Below are 15,889 nucleotides of genomic sequence, written 5' to 3' on the forward strand. Positions count from 1 at the left end.
GGATGGTACTGCTCGTTCATCAATTGCTTGAATGCCGACCACGGTAGTGCGTAAGCAGCATTTTGTCCTACCTGTTCAAGATAGGTGTTCCACCACGTTAACGCGGTACCTGTGAAGGTATGCGTAGCGTACTTAACTTTGTCCTCTTCAGTACACTTACTTATGGCAAACACCGATTCGACCTTCTCGGTCCACCGTTTCAATCCAATTGGTCATTCGGTTCCATCAAATTCCAAAGGTTTGCAGGCAGTAAATTCTTTGTAGGAGCATCCTATACGATTTCTTGTGAAATTAGTTCCACTGCTAGATCCAGAGTTATTGTTATTTTGCATCGCAGCCTGTACTGCGGCTATGTTTGCTGCAAGGTAAACACGGAAGTCTTCCTCGCTCATGTTCAAATTCTGACGAGTCGTCGGTGCCATTTCCTTCAAAAATAGCCCAAAAGAATTAAGTTAATCATATAGAATTTTAAGAGTAGTCAATAGTATTTTGTAGCATAGTATGAACTCATTTATAAAAACTTTTTCTTCATATTAGCGTTTTATAGTTTTAATTCGGGTAGTACCTGCCCGTTAAGTTCATACTTAGTAGCTAATATACAATTCAACTACTACAATTCTATATGAAAAAACTGATTATAATAAAATTTCGCGTTCAAATTTTATACAATATTTTACAAACTTACAATACCGCTCTTATACATATAGGATGAAATATAGCACATAATAACTTTGCTACTCGGAAGCTATAAAGGCAATTCTAGTTAATACGCAAGTTGTTCAGCAAAAGAAATAAAGACACGTAATTCATAAGTCCAGAAACAAGTCATGCATTCTGGTTTTACTAAGACGACTTCCCATCCTTGGTCTTGTGGATAGTAACCGTTATGATCATTGGCTAGGCAGCATGTTGTAATGTCGTCAAAAGGATGAGGGTTTCGTAATGTCCAACAGCCCTGTAATAATCTAAAACCCTTGTTTCTCACCCCAACTACTGAATCCGTCACTTGTGAGAAAGTTTTATTTAAAAGTTGTAATCCGATGTTCTTTTTCTCACTTTGGTAAGAAGCGATCATCACTAACCCGTAAGTATAACATGCTTCTTTATGTTGCATGTTAGAAGCTCTTTCTAACTCACGAATTCCTATGTTGGGATATGTTGAGTCAAAATAGGTTCTTAACCCGTAGCGTAAAATTGCATTTGGGTTCCCCGCATTTAACGCTTTAAAGAAAACACGATGTAACTTACAGTCTCCCCAATGTGATATACCCCACCTATCAAAGGAAAGCCTTTTATAAACTAAGGCATTTCTGGAAAGTTTTTCAAATGTTTGACAAGTTAATTTCGCCATAACTAAATGTGTTGATGAATTCTGACCGACTCTAGACAAGATTTCCTCAATCATATCCTCTGGTAGGTCTTCTAAAATATTCGGTTGTTTACCCTTAACGTCCATTTTGTTTTTATACTGTAAAATAGACAAGGATTAGATTCGTAAAAGATAATTAACAAATAATACAAATAATTTTTACATAGAACATAAAAGTACAAGCACACTACAATACATATAATACACAACATGATTACAACCCTCTAATCTGAATCACTGGTTTCTTCTTCTTCGGACTTGGTTCGTTTTCCTAATTTTCTAGGGTTATATGGTGTTCCTCTAATACGAGCCATCGTTTTCCACAATGATTTAGAAAAACCTGGTGGTTTAGAGGTTCCCGGGTTATTATTACTTTTTAGGAAATACAGATGTTGCCGATACATATAAAGTTCATCGGGGTTGGAATCAGGTTTCTCTATTTTTATACCTTTTCCCTTATTATTTTCTTTTACTTTACTAAATTGGGTCGAGGTAATTTCTATAACATCATCGGAATCCTCATCGGGATCCGATTCATTGGAAAATTGGTAATCTTCCCAATATTTTGCTTCCTCGGTGGAAACACCATTGACCATTTTTAACTTTGGTCCGTTGGTTGAGGATTTTCTTTTATTTAATCGATTTACTGTAGGTATCAATATTTGTTCCTCCGAAACCTCTTCTTCTTCCGGTTCCTCCTCTTCCGGTTCCTCCTCTTCTGGTTCCTCTTCTTTCGGTTCCTCTTCTTCCAGTTCCTCCTCTTCCGGTTCCTCTTCAGAAATTTGTGAATCTTCCCAAAATATATTCGACTCTTCATTATTATTAGGTGAGTCAATGGGATTTGTACTAGTGGTATACATCTATCACACAATATCAAATACATTAAGAGGTTAATATATTGTAACATCCCGCCTTTTCCGTTTATTTTTCCGTTTAACTATTTAAGTTCCGTTATATGTTTATAACACATCCCGTTATTATGCGTTGAATTATCTCGTTTAGGTAATTCCCGCACCCGGTTTAAAGTTGAGGGACCAAACTTGCCAAAGGTTCAAACCTTTGACTAGGTCAAAGGGTCAAACCCTTTCCACCCTTTCATTATCACCTCCTCCATTTTATTACTTCCTCCATTTTCTCTCTAACTCCAAACACAAAGATTCATCATCCATTTATGATCTAGCGGGTATTTTGCAAAACAAATTACATATTTGAGCTCCTTACAACTTCCTCTTCGTTTTGGTACCAACTTCATCTCATTTGGGTAACATTTCTAAAACACTAGATTTCTTTAAATTCGTGTTCTTGACTTATAAAGTTGTTAATTAGCGTCTATGGCTCATTGTGATGTCGTGTATGTAATTTGTATGCTCGATTCGTTATTTTTGGTGTAACTAGTTCAATATGAAAATTACTTGCTAAATCCTTGATTTTGGATGATCAAATGTTGTTAGATTGTTAAAGTGCATGTTTTAATTGTGTTTCTAGTGTTACTAGCTTCATTATGATGTATAGTTTGATTAATGAAACCTCCTAAACTTGATTATGAAATTTGGTGAATTTAGGTTAAGGTTTCATGAACTTAAAATGGACTTTTAATGATTTGAATGACATGGAATGTTAGTTGTAAGTGTTAGGTTGTGTTGTATGCTTAATTACCTTCGAAACGGCATATTGTTCATGTAATTTGGTTACCGAATCATTAAATGGCATTTATGACTTGTATGCATTGAATGAGGAACATTGATGGCGGTTTTTGGTAGTTGTAAGTGGAATTTTGATTAATGAAAAGTGCTTAATTATGTTCCTTGTCAAATTACCTTTCCGATGATATAAGATACATATCTTGATTGTTTGCGGGTCATGAAATGTGTTGGTTTGTGTTTTGGTTCGTGCACTTAGGAAATACAGCAAACAGGGCCTGGAAACCGATCAGGACGCCGTCCAGATACTGGGGACGCCGTCCCACCTTTTGAATCTGGACGCCGTCTAGCTTCTCAGGACGCCGTCCCAACCTTAAAACCTGGACGCCGTCCAGCTATATGGGACGCCGTCCCGTTTGCCTAAAACTGGCTGTTTGCTTGACCTTTTGACGAAAAATGTTTGGCATGTTCTAGACCTCCAATTTACATGTAACTTGTTTTAAAATGCTTATATATGAATAACTAGCATAGAAAATTTGTCCGAGACCCGACCCGAACGTGTTGACTTTTTGTTGACTTTGACCGACCAAAGTTTGACTTTTTGTCAAACTTAACCAAATGATTATGCAACCCTCCTAACTTGTTTATATACTTGTACCTTGCATGAAACTTGACAATTTGATTGCACATGCTACATAATCGAGTCGTATTGAGCCATAGGACTAATTGAACATCTTTGACCCTTCGTGACTATCGTTATTGATACAACCTATTTGTTTAGGTCAAGACTAGCATTGTTCTTTGCACACGTTACTTGTCGAAGTACTTTTTGGTTCGTGCATACAAGGTGAGATCATAGTCCCACTTTTACTCTTTTAAACTTACTTTTGGGATGAGAAAACATAAACGATTCTTTTGAACTAAGTGAACACAAGAACGGGAAAACAAACATTCTACATACGAGTTTAGAACGAAAATCCTCAATCCGATTATCATTAGTTACATCAGATGGTGTAAGCGAGAACTTATGTTATATGGCCATATGGGTTGACAACCCTCATCTTTGACGGTTCGCTACCGTCTACGGATGAAATATATTTTCGGGAAACAGTGTTGTTCTAGCACTAATTTATGGGGTATTCAACGGACGGAATGTTAAGCTTTGATAATTGGGTGCTCGTGAATATTAACTTTTAGAATGTACTATGACTTTATCAATTTTGCAACTCTTGTGGTTCAGCTTGCTTTTACTCATTTACTTATTTAAACCTATTATTTCACCAACGTTTTCGTTGACAGATTCTCTATGTTTTTCTCAGGTTCTTGAACTTAGGTGATACATGCTTCCGCACATACTTTTGATACTTGCATTGGATGTCGAGTATACTTGCATACGTGGAGCGTCTTTTTGGCTATTTTAAACTATGTCGCACGTGTTTCATATGAACAATAACTTTTGTTATGTACTTGTCTTGGGAATTACTTTTGTAAACATTGAAACATCCTTTATGAAATGTATGCGACATATTTTCGGTCAAACTTTGTTATAAATACTTATAACCATGTAATGGGACCATACGTAGACGACGCCGTCACTTGATGATTTGTCGGGGTCGCTACATATATCACATAATAATTACATGTTAATAATATATAGTTTCCAACAAAAGTGTTAAGCAATCTTTTTTAAAGAAAAACAAGGTCGAAGTCCAGACTCACTAATGCATCCTAACAAACTCGGTAAGACACACTAATGCAAAAATTCTGGTTCTCTAAGACCAACACTCTGATACCAACTGAAATGTCCCGTTCATATTGATTATAAACGTTCCATATTAATTGATTTCGTTGCGAGGTTTTGACCTCTATATGAGAAGTTTTTCAAAGACTGCTTTCGTTTTTAAAACAAACCATAACCTTTATTTTATCGACAAGGTTAAAAAGTCACCATCTAGATTATCCAGAAATGATAATCTAAAAATATCACACTTAACACTACCAATACATATTGGTTTACAATATTAATATGTTACAACAAAATAAATCTCGAATGCAGTTTTAAACAATTTTATACAAGCATGCTGACACCAAATCTTGTCCATATATTAGCATGCAATAGCGGAAGCTCTTAATAATCACCTGAGAATAAACATGCTTTAAACGTCAATAAAAATGTTGGTGAGTTATAGATTTAACCTATATATTTATCAAATTGTAATAATAGACTACAAGATTTCATATTTCAATATACATCCCATACATAGATATAAAAATCATTCATATGGTGAACACCTGGTAACCGGACTTAACAAGATGCATATAGAATATCCCCTATCATTTCGGGACTCCCTTCGGACATGATAAATTCGAAGTACTAAAGCATCCGGTACTTTGGATGGGGTTTGTTGAACCCAATAGATCTATCTTTAGGATTCGCGTCAATTAGGGTGTCTGTTCCCTAATTCTTAGATTGCCAGACTAAAAAGGTATTCGGTTTAATAATTCAACCATAGAATGTAGTTTCACGTACTTGTGTCTATTTTGTAAAACATTTATAAAACTGCATGTATTCCCATCCTAAAAATGTTAGATTTACAAAGTGGGACTATAACTCACTTTCACAGATTTTTACTTCATCGGGAAGTAAGACTTGGCCACTGGTCGATTCACGAACCTATAATAAATATGTACATATATATCAAAGTATGTTCAAAATATATTTACAACATTTTTTATTACGTTATAATGATTTGAGTTTATTAAGTCAGCTGTCCTCGTTAGTAACCTACAACTAGTTGTCCACAGTTAGATGTACAGAAATAAATCGATATATATTATCTTGAATCAATCCACGACCCAGTGTATACACGTCTCAGGCTAGATCACAACTCAAAGTATATATATTTTAGAAATCAACCTCAACCCTGTATAGCTAACTCAAACATTACTGCATATAGAGTGTCTATGGTTGTTCCAAATAATATATATACATGGGTCGATATGATATGTCAAAACATTTGCATACGTGTCTATGGTATCCCAAGATTACATAATATATTAGAATACATGTATAATACAATATGAGTTAGCTAGGATATGATTAATATAGATTTGTTACCAATTTTCACGTGGTTACAACAAGCAAAATTATCCAATCTTGTTTTACCCATAACTTCTTCGTTTTAAATCCGTTTTGAGTGATTTAAGTTGATATGGTTTCATATTGAACTTAAGTTTATGAATCTAAACAGAAAAAATATAAGTTTATAGTTGGAAATACAGATTACAAGTCATTTTTGTAAAGGTAGTCATTTCAGTCGAAAGAACGACGTCTAGATGACCATTTTGGAAAACATACTTCCACTTTGAGTTTAACCATGATTTTTGGATATAGTTTCATGTTCATAAGAAAAATCATTTTCCCAGAATAATAGCTTTTAAATCAAAGTTTATCATAGTTTTTAATTATCCAAACCAAAACAGCCCGCGGTGTTACTACGAAGGCGTATATCCGGTTCTACGGTGTTTTTCGTGTTTTCAGGTTTTAAATCATTAAGTTAGCATATCATATAGATATAGAACATGTGTTTAGTTGATTTTAAAAGTCAAGTTAGAAGGATTAACTTTTATTTGCGAACAAGTTTAGAATTAACTAAACTATGTTCTAGTGATTACAAGTTTAAACCTTCGAATAAGGTAGTTTTATATATATGAATTGAATGATGTTATGAACATTATTACTACCTCAGGTTTTATGGATAAACCTACTAGAAATAAGAAAAATAGATCTAGCTTCAAAGGATCCTTGGATGGCTTGAAAGTTCTTGAAGTAGAATCATGACACGAAAACAAATTCAAGTAAGATTTCCACTCGAAATAAGATTGTTAAAGTTATAGAAATTGAATCAAAGTTTGAATATGAGTATTACCTTATATTAGAAAGATATCTTACTGTAAATTAGAAATATTTCTTGAGGTTGGATGATCATTCAAAGTGGATTTGCAAGATTGGAAGTAAGCTAGCAAACTTGGAAGTGTTGTTGGTGTGTTCTTGAGTAGTTGTTTTATAACTTGGTTTATGTATGGATTTATGAACTAGATTGAGCTAGATTTTGATGAAGATGATGAAGAACACTTAGAACAATGGAAGAATACTTGAGAGAGAGTAGTTTGATGCATGTAAGTTGCAAAATGAAAGTGTTTGTGTACACCATACTTCACGTGAATATTGATCCATCATATAGGCTCTATTAGTTTGTTATTTTGTGAGATATTTTATACTAGATGTTAAATGATGGTTCTCACATGGTTAGGTGACTCACATGGGCTGCTAAGAGCTGATCATTGGAGTGTATATATCAATAGTAAATATATTTAGAAGCTGTGTATTGTACGAGTACAAATACGAGTGCATACGAGTAGAATTGTTGATGAAAATGAATGAGGGTGTAATTGTAAGCATTTTCGTTAAGTAGAAGTACTTTGATAAGTGTCTTGAAGTCTTTCAAAAATGTATGAATACATATTAAAACACTACATGTATATACATTTAACTGAGTCGTTAAGTCATCGTTAGTCGTTACATGTAAGTGTTGTTTTGAAACCTTTAAGTTAACGATCTTGTTTATGTTGTTAACCCATTGTTTATTATATCTAAAGAGATGTTAAATTATTACATTATCATGACATTATGATATATTAGTATATCTTAGTATGATATATATATACAGTTAAATATTGTTACAATGTTAATCGTTACATATAGCTCTCGTTTCGAAATCATTAAGTTAGTAGTCTTGTTTTTACATATGTAGTCCATTGTTAATATACTTAATGACATGTTTACTTATCATTTATCATGATTAAACATAGTGTATCAATAACTTAATATAATTCATATGTATTTAGTAAGACGTTGTTATAACGATAATCATTATATATATCGTTTTCGAGTTTCTTAATTCAATAGTCTCATTTTTATGTATAAAACCTATTGTTAAAATACCTAATGAGATACTTAATTATCATAATATCACGTTAACTATATATATAACCATATATATGTTATCATATAGTTTTTACAAGTTTTAACGTTCGTGAATAACCGGTCAACTTGGGTGGTCAATTGTCTATATAAAACCTATTTCAATTAATCAAGTCTTAACAAGTTTGATTGCTTAACATGTTGGAAACACTTAATCATGTAAATATCAATTTCATTTAATATATATATAAACATGGAAAAGTTCGGGTCACTACATAACACATAAGTGTTAATCAACAACTTGTGATCTTAATTCTTATCTAGACATCCTTAGTATGATCATCAAGTACCAACACTGTGACGACCCGACAAAAACATCATTGACGGCACCGTCAACTTAGGTCCCATTACGTGGTCATAAGTCTTTAATACAAAGTTTGACCAAAATATGTCTCATTCATTTCAAATGTAAAGATGTTTCAAAGTTTACAAAAGTAGTTTAACAACTAGATACGTTACAACGTTTAAAGTACAAATGAAACCTATGCGACACAATTTAAAGTAGAGTCAAAAGACGCTCCATGTATGCATGCATACTCAACATTCAAGCAAGTATCAAAATAGTGTGCGGAAGCATGTAACACATATCGTTCAAGGACCTGAGAAAACATAGAAAAATCTGTCAATGAAAACGTTGGTGAAATCATAAGTTTAGTAAGTATGATGTATTGAACCACAAGATTTAATATAAAGTTGATTATCAAAATTATTTGCTTTCCATAAGTTGTTGTTCGTTCACGAGCACCCAATTATCAAGACTTAACTATTTTACAAACCCCGTTATCATAGTGTTAGAACCTACACTATACCCGAAAATATATTTCATATGCTAACGGTAGCAAACCGCCCGAATGAGGGCTCGTCAAGCCCGTGTCGATCCACACAACATAAGCTCTCGCTTACACCCTACATGTGTAACAAATGATAATCGAATTGAGGCTTTTTGTTCTAACTCGCATGTGGAATATTTGTTTTCGTACTTTGTCCAAAACATAAAAGTATAAAACGTATATGTTTCTCATCCCATGATTTAAAGAATAAAAGTTGTTGGAAAGATGGGACTATGATCTCACCTTGAGTGCACGAGTATAAAGGTACTTCACAAAGTAAACGTGTGCAAGGACGAATGCTAGTCTTAACCTAAACAAGTAGGTCATATCAATATCGGTAAAACATAAGGTCGTATCAATTAGAACTAGAATTGAATAATTCCTAAAACTTTAGAATTACGTAATCTTTGCTGAGTATTTCTTCCACTTGAATGAAATTATGAATTAATGCTTCATTATTCATCTATTGATATTTCTTTAGTAAATGATGTTGGTGTTCGTGGAATTCTTGTGAACTTCGCAAGGTACGAATGATGTTGTCTAGAAAGTTTCAAGTACATCGAAGATGAAAGTATAAAATCAAACATGTAATTGATTAATACACTTGGTTTATTATGAAATGGGATTCATTGAGTTGAAACAGAGATTGTAGTTAACGATGGTTAAGTCTTTAACGAAGGATGTACATCATTGCATATTAGTAATATGAATTATCCGAGTAGTATCTACCCTTATTCAATTCATACATAATAGCTTAGTACGAAAAGATATACTATGGTTTCTAAAATTTATATATATATATATGATATTCATATAAATTCTTCAGTGGAAGTGAGTTAATACTTCATAACTCGTTGATATGACATACTTGTTATTGATTAGTGATGTTGTTCGCGGTGATTGGTGGAGCTTGTGATGTTGTAGGTGCTACTGATGCTGGCGATGCTGACGGCACTGACGGTGTTGGTGATGTTGACGGTACTGTTGATGCTGTTGGTAAAAAAAAGTATAGCTTGTAAATCGTGTACCATTCCGGTCAGGGTTTCATTTCATCATTTCTATTTGCCCACTTATCTGGTTTATGATTAAGGTTGGAATAGATAATCTCTAAAACTTTAGAGATTACATAATTGTCGCAGAATGTTTATCCAATGAAGTTATGAATCAATACTTCATCGGTTATTGTTGTTGGTACTCCTTGGTATCTATGGTGCGTATGATGTTGATATTTATGGGGAAGTTTGTTATGTTGAAGCATGGGATGTGGATGTGGATGCTGTTGTTGGTGGTGGTAATGGTACTGTTGGTGTTGATGATGGTGGTACTATTGATGCCGGTGATGCTGCTGGTGCTTGTAACCTTTGTACCATATTCTCCAAAGCCACTACCCGAGCGCGAAGCTCGTTGACTTCTTCTATTACACCGGGGTGATTATCGGTTCGGACGAGCGGATGAATAAGATCTAAAATTCGAGATAGTATATAGTCATGATGAGATACTCTGGAAATGAGAGAGAAAATGGTGTCTCGAATAGGTTCGCCGGTAAGTGCTTCAGGTTCTTCGCCAAGAGGGAAATGTGGTGGCTGGAAGGGATCGCCTTCTTCTTGTCTCCAATGATTAATTAGACTACGAACCCATCCCCAATTCATCCAGAATAAATGATGGCTAATTAGTTGATCCATTCCAGTCACACTACTTTCGGAGCTCGAGTGAAACTCCATATCGGAATTCGAGGGACTTGAACTAGTGGCGAGTTCCATTTCGTACTATCGAATAAAGAATTTTTCGATATGAAATGATTTTCGGTTATCGGATGGTATTCTAATTACATAGAATATCTATATATATATAGAACAAAAGATTTCATAGATTACGGAGGAATTTACGGAATATGTCAGGCAAAGTTTATAGTAACAGATACGCTAAGATATGAATTAGCAGATATGCTAAGATACGAATTTTGTCTATACACTATTCATGCAATCAATGCAGTAAGATGTGTCTAGAGTAAGAATAATAAGCATGTAATTTCCGACAAAAATGATAAGCAAAAACTTTTGACATGCAACTAAGGCCGAAGTCCAGACTCACTAATGCATCCTAACAACTATCAGTTAGACACACTAATGCAGACCTGGTTCGCTAAGACCACCACTCTGATACCACATGAAGCGACCTGTCCTAATCCATAAGGATGAATACAATAACATATGGTTACATCGCGAGGCATTTGACCTCTAAATGATAAATTTTACAAACATTGCATTTGTTTTTAAAAGACAAACTTTTATTACATCGAAAGTTGACAAGCATGCCTACCATTTCATAATATCCAATTATAAATGACCTAATCTGTCATTTACTTAATAATAATCTTTATTAAACTTAACGACTTGAATGCAACGTCCTTTGAAATATGCCATGAAAGACTCCAAGTAATATCTTTAAAATAAGCAAATGCACAGCAGAAGATTTCTATCAAACCTGAGAATAAACATGTTTTCAAGTGTCAACCAAAAGGTTGGTGAGTTCATTAGTTTATCATAATCAATTATTTCCATAATTTTAATAAACCACAAGATTTTTAATGCCATTTCTCATAAACATCATCTCATATCAGGCATTTCGCAAAAACTGCATAGAGATAAAAATCATTCATATGGTGAACACCTAGTAATCGACATTAACAAAACACGTCTAGAATATCCCTATCATTCTGGGACTCTCATCGGACATGATAAAATCGAAGTACTAAAGCATCCGTAACCCGGATGGGGTTTGTTAGGCCCAATAGATCTATCTTTAGGATTCGCGTCAATTAGGGTTTATGTTCCCTAATTCTTATATTACCAGACTAAAAAGGGTGATATTCGATTCGATAATCTAACCATAGAATGTAGTTTCGATTACTTGTGTCTATTTCGTAAAACATTTATAAAAGCAGCGCATGTATTCTCAGCCCCAAAAATATATATTGCAAAAGCATTTAAAAGGGGAGCAAATGAAACTCACAATACTGTATTTCATAGTAAAAATACATATGACGTCATTGAACAAGTGTAAGGTTGGCCTCGGATTCACGAACCTATATTAAGTGTGTGTGTGTGTGTATATATATATATATATATATATATATATATATATATATATATATATATATGTTGGTCAATATCTGTCTAACAATTTAGGTCAAGTCGTAATGTATCACAATCCTAATGCTCGAGACTGATATGCAAAAGTCAACAAAAGTCATCTTGACCCAAAATGACTTTCAAAATCTATACATGTTTATTATATAACTTAAATATAGTCATTATATATATTTAAATAGATTTATCAGATTTTATTAAAGTAAATAATACAAGTCATTTATTAATAAATAAAAATTTATATTAAAATTTATATATGATAAAAATATTCTTTTATATATCTCAAATAAAATTTATAAAGCTCAGTTAATATCATAAAAATATAGTGGTATGTATTATTATATTACGTGTGGTAAAAATATCTTTATATCACATATTTATTTGATAAAATAATATTGATAATAAAAATAATGAGTAAAGGTTGTATTATTTTGTAATGATAATATTAATAATTATTATTCTACTAATAATAATAATAACAATATTTATATTTACTAATAATGATATTATAATGAAATGACAATTCTGATTATGATAATTTTAGTAATAACAATACTTTTTAATATTAACTGTAATAATAATATTTTATATAAAAATAATAATTCTATTCAAAATGATAATTATAATAATACTAAAATGATAATAATAATGATATTTTATAATAACAATGATATTTCTATTAAAAATGATAATTTTAATAAAAATGATAGTTTTAATATTAATGATACTTTTAATAATAATAATAATGATAAAAATAATGAAAACGATATTTTTATCTAATTCAATATCTTACAAAATTTTAATTTCATCATGATACTTATACTCATTGTTTCCTAAATCGATTTATTTAATAGCTTTTAGTCATCTTTTATATCGCATTTATAATAGTGATAATATTAATAATCATAATAATTAGATGATACTAATATTAGTTTTTAATGATAATGATACTAATAATAATTATTATAATAATACTAATGATAATACTAATAATTATTATAATGATAATAATAATAATAATAATAATAATAATAATAATAATAATAATAATAATAATAATAATAATAATAATAATAATAATAATAATAATAATAATAATAATAATAATAATAATAACCTTAGTGATAATAACGATAGTATAATAATAATAATAACAATTTTAATGATAATACGTATATTGATAATTATAACGATAATAATAATAAAAGTTATTAGATAATAATAATAACAATAATCATAATGACGATACTAATAATAATAATCATTTTAATAATAATAATAATACTAAAATTAATAATAATTCAGTTGACCATATCTTTTAATCCGTTCATCGAAACCATAAGCTTTCTAAATGAAAAGTTATTAATTTTTTGCCAGCTTTTCAACGACATGCATATCATATACCTTATATTAGTAACATATGCATTAAATTAATGATTTATCATAAACTATTTAACGACGAAACTAAGCATACAAACATGCATAATCATATATACTCGAGCACTAGTCAGGGATACACTATTAATATATAAAAGATAAGATATGAATGCTCACGTATCAATATTGAGATTCAATATTGCAGGAAAGTACGTAGACGCAACGGAGATGATAAACACTAAATTAACCTCACGATCTATACCCCCGAACAATACTTATAACTTCCATAGCTATAACCCATAATTTCCTTAGCTCTATCATGTTTGAAAACTTATTTTGAAATCGCCTGAACATAACTCTGTCGTAGTATTTTATGTATACTAATAATATCTTGAAATAATACTGAGTAAATATATATATGTAAATTGATTGAGGGAGTTTAAAGAAATATATTTTCAAGTTTCTATGAAATAATGAAATCTATTGAATTCTATTTATAATAGATTTTTTAATTATTAAAGTGAATTATTAAAGTATGAATTATTAAAGTGAATTATTAAAGTAAGAATTATTAAAGTGAATTATTAAAGTATGAATTATTAAAGTATGAATTATTAAAGTGAATTATTAAAGTTAAAGTAAAGTAAAAGTAAAGTAAAGGTAAAGTTAACGTATAGTAAAAGTATAAAACTATGTACGTATAATACGCGTATAAATATTTATAATATTAATTTAAATCGTTATATATATTTAATAAAATAAAATATAACTATCGTTATCTTTATCATAATGGTTAAAAAATGAGTTGTCAAAATGTGATGACCCAGAAATTTCCGACCAAATTTAAACTTAATCTTTATATGATTTCGATAAGATAATCAATGTATGTAATGTTGAGTTTAGAAAATTTTGAAAACAATGTTCATATATTCATTTGACCATGACTATTCCTGACGATTCATGAACCATTGCTTGTAAATATATGTACATGTATATATATATGTAATAACTTGAATTAAATTAATAAACCATTATTATATATATAAATATATATATATAAATATATGAATGTTACTTGTACATATATATTGTTATATTAAATTTAATTACTTAACATATATAATTAATATATTCTTTTGTGTAATAAAAACTTGCTATTTAAAACTCTTTATATATAAAAGAGAATATATTAAATATAATTGATTTCGAGCTTAATTAATAAACATCAGTAATACTCGGTTGTTGTTTTGTTAGTTTTAATATAGATATGGTACATGTTTATGATAGATTAAAATAAAAATTGAACTGTAAATCGATAAAGGAGATTTTAGATTTGTTAAATGTATTGTTACCTTTTTAAGTTTAAATATTAGTACTCCGTACATATAAATCAGAACAGAAAATAAATAATTTTTGAACCTTTTTTATCAGATTTCAAACAGGTAATGAGTGAAATAATTAAATATTTTTAATCTAAAAGTTTGGGATTTTTAGGAACACTTTTATATGTTAACTGTTTAGCAATGGACACAATATAATACTCCGTGAATTAGATATTATTATTAAAGAAACCATTATTTTTTTTTATCATTAATAATATTATTATCATTTTTTATGATTTTTGTATCATTATTACTTATTATTATTATGGATATAATGATGATGATGATGATTATTATTATTGTTATTATTATTATTATTATTATTATTATTATTATTATTATTATTATTATTATTAATTATTAATATTAATCTAATAAAAAAAAGTCAAGAACTAGTACATTCCGTTACCCATTTCAATCCAACTTTTTCAAATTTTGTTTTCTGTCTGTAATCTGTTAGATGTCCATTTCACAACTCAATTAGGATCAATGCAATCACTCTATAAAAAAATTATTCTGCAATTCATTAAGTAAACCATAAAAATCACAAAATAAGCTCGACACTCTGTACATTCATTTTTTTCACCATATTTTGATTTCGAATGAATTTCCAAAATGTAATAATGCAGTCTTGTTAGGAATCGTCTATCTAAACTATCTGTAAGTTTTCAATCTTCAATTCTTTCTATCAATTTCTAATTTGAGAGTCAAAGTTTTGGTTTTCAAAGTCAACTAAGTGTTCTTGAATCAAATTCGAGTTTGTTTTGATATCTCCAGTTAATTTGATGATCCATAAAGTTTATAGGAATGATTTGCAACACAATTCATGTTGTAATCATAACCTCTAACACTCTTAATCTAAAAATCAATTTTTGAGTTCTTGAGTTCTTCACAGTGATATACACTAACGAGAATTTGAAACAAATTTCAAAAACTAGAAATGTAGAGTTGTTAAGAATCATTTACTTAAACTTCTTGTAAAATCTCAAGTTCTAATTCTTAATAACGAAATCGAATTTGCGAGTCAAAGTTATTTTGTCAAAAGTCAAAGAAAGTGTTCATCGTGAAATTCGTAATCATGTTGAAGTTTCCAGTTAA

This window comes from Rutidosis leptorrhynchoides, chromosome 8 (assembly GCF_046630445.1).
Source record: "Rutidosis leptorrhynchoides isolate AG116_Rl617_1_P2 chromosome 8, CSIRO_AGI_Rlap_v1, whole genome shotgun sequence".
Taxonomy (NCBI): Eukaryota; Viridiplantae; Streptophyta; class Magnoliopsida; order Asterales; family Asteraceae; genus Rutidosis; species Rutidosis leptorrhynchoides.